Raw genomic sequence first — 2,384 nt, 5'->3', positions numbered from 1 at the left:
TTCAGCTAGAATGAAAAAAAGACACAAAGCTGGAGTTATTCTGTCGTTAGGCTGTTCAGCTGCCTCTTCTTCTCTCATCCTCTCACCCTCCCTCTCCTGTTGCTACTTCAATCATGAAACTGATCAATGATCAGCTGATCGGCTTTTCTCTCTTGTTTGTTTATCGCCCACTTTGCGCCAGAAAGAGGAAACCAGCGGATGTCGCCCTAAACAACAGCAGCATGTTTAAGCTTGATCAGCTGTTGTTAGAATTTATTTAATATTAATTTCTAGTATCAGCTGATGTTTGCTGGAGCCACAGCTGTAAAGCTGCTGGTCATGATATCAGTTTGTATATCTGGTGAGAGGGAAACATGAAGATGAAACCAGGAGATGTCCTTACTGAAGCATCAGAGCTGAACAGGTGATGGAGAAACAGGTTTACCCTTTAGGTGACATGAATGAGTTGAAGTTATGAACTGTTTCTGAGAGACAAATAACACCAGGCTCCTTTTTTAAGCAGCTGACAGCTGGTAACTGTGCAGGTGCGGGTCTAGGAAAGTTTTGCCAGGGGGGCCAGGTAGGGCATTAACAGGGAAAGGGGGGCACAAAGAAATATTTTTATTTCTTATTCTCATTTAAAATATCTAGCTTTTATTAAATAATTATCTGAATCTTGCGAACAAAGTTTTTATCTGACGTAAAATGTATAGAAATCATACATATACCAAAAAGACTGTACATCACTGTCACAACAGCGTTTGTTTTCATTCAAAGGCTTTATGGCTTTAATACCTGGTGGGCCGGTCTGTAGTCAAAATGCCCAATTTTTTGTCCCAGTCCAGCCCTGCAGGTTAATACTGGCAGTGTCACCATGCCAGCTGACTGTATTTCATCATCAGCCAGTGTTGTTCTTTATACATCAGTATTACCAAAGTTTACCATAAGGCAGCATAGAAAGTATTTACTTGCTTTCAGGTTTTATTCAAATGTTAGTCTTTTCAGTTGTTTCCTCACTTTTTTCCTGTTTCAAAATCAAACACCAGTTTGTGAGAAGATTATCTTCTTTTTTTAATAGGCAGAAAAAGTTTTGCATTGGCTAATTTCCCAATTGTATGTTAAAAATGTTCGTATTTTAATATTCAAAAATATTTTTGCCCAAAACATATGTGCACTATATGTCAGTAAAAATACTATGCAAATATTGCTGTCCTTGAATGCTGAATAAGCACTGACAAAGCACTGATTGTATCTCTTGTACTTTATCAACAGAGTATCTAAAAACTTTGCACCGTAGTGGTTAAAATCTCATTCTAATAAGAGTTAAAAGTGCATTTGGTTATTAGGTTTATAGGGTTACTGAATTATGGTTAACGGTTGGTAGAATTTTTTTTAACATTATCTGCCAATTACATCTGCCACCCTTCTCCAAATCTGTGCCCCTACCTGGCCCCCCAACAAAAATTTTCTAGACACGCCACTGTTGAAGCCATCGCTGCAGCAGACTCTGATGAAATTGGTTGTTGAGATTTTCACTGCATGCAGTCACAGTTCAGCTGATAGGACAGAAGAGCTCGTGTATAGTTATTGTCTGAAACATTTTTCCGCCTCCATTTCTTCTTATAGCTCCTGATGAATTAGACTATTCAGTATTAGAGGTTTACAAAGTGCATGTGTTTTGGTTCATTGTTTCTTCCTGCGGCTCACTCCCTGATCAGCAACAAGCAGCAAACAAACACAACAAACCTTCTTCACAGCAGCTGTTTTTGACTTGAACTAGTCAGCAAGATAAGGCAGGTGTTACTAATCACGTTAATGAAGGCTTAGTTTCTAAGCAGAACAGCACCAAGCTTCATTAATGTGATTAGTTACACCTGCTTTTACCTGCTATTAGAAGAAAACAGTTGGAAACCGTTAGAATATTCTGTCGATGATAGATATTTGGATGAAACCAGGTGGTTGGAAATATGACCTTACATGGTTGCTAATTTTGCTCTGAAAGGTTTCCACTGCCTCTGGGTGTCCAAAAAACCCCTTGTTGTTTCATGTTTATACACCATTGACCAGAGTCTGTGTATCATGTACTCACTGGCTCAAACCATGCACAGTATGTGCTGAGAGGGAAAAAAAGAAAGAAAAGATGCTGATGATTGATGAGTGATACAGTGGGAGATGCAATAATAACGGTGCAGTAAGACTGTTGCTACAGAAGATGGCGACAAAAACACGTTTTGCTTGTTGCGTGTTAGGAATAATCTTTGGACATGCTTTACTTTCTGTGTGCATTTGACTGTTTTCTACATCAAATAAGTCAAAGGAAGAAGAATTCCAAGTAAAAGCACACAAACGACCTGCGGATCTTAAAGTGTAGAGGATGTTAAATGGAAAGTCTGCAGTCTAGGGAA

The sequence above is a fragment of the Aulonocara sp. 'chitande type north' Nkhata Bay genome, linkage group LG14 (genome assembly GCF_057382095.1).
Source record: "Aulonocara sp. 'chitande type north' Nkhata Bay isolate Kocher_YH1m ecotype deep benthic linkage group LG14, A_spYH_male_GT1.1, whole genome shotgun sequence".
NCBI lineage: Eukaryota > Metazoa > Chordata > Actinopteri > Cichliformes > Cichlidae > Aulonocara > Aulonocara sp. 'chitande type north' Nkhata Bay.
This window is presented reverse-complemented; position numbering follows the sequence as displayed.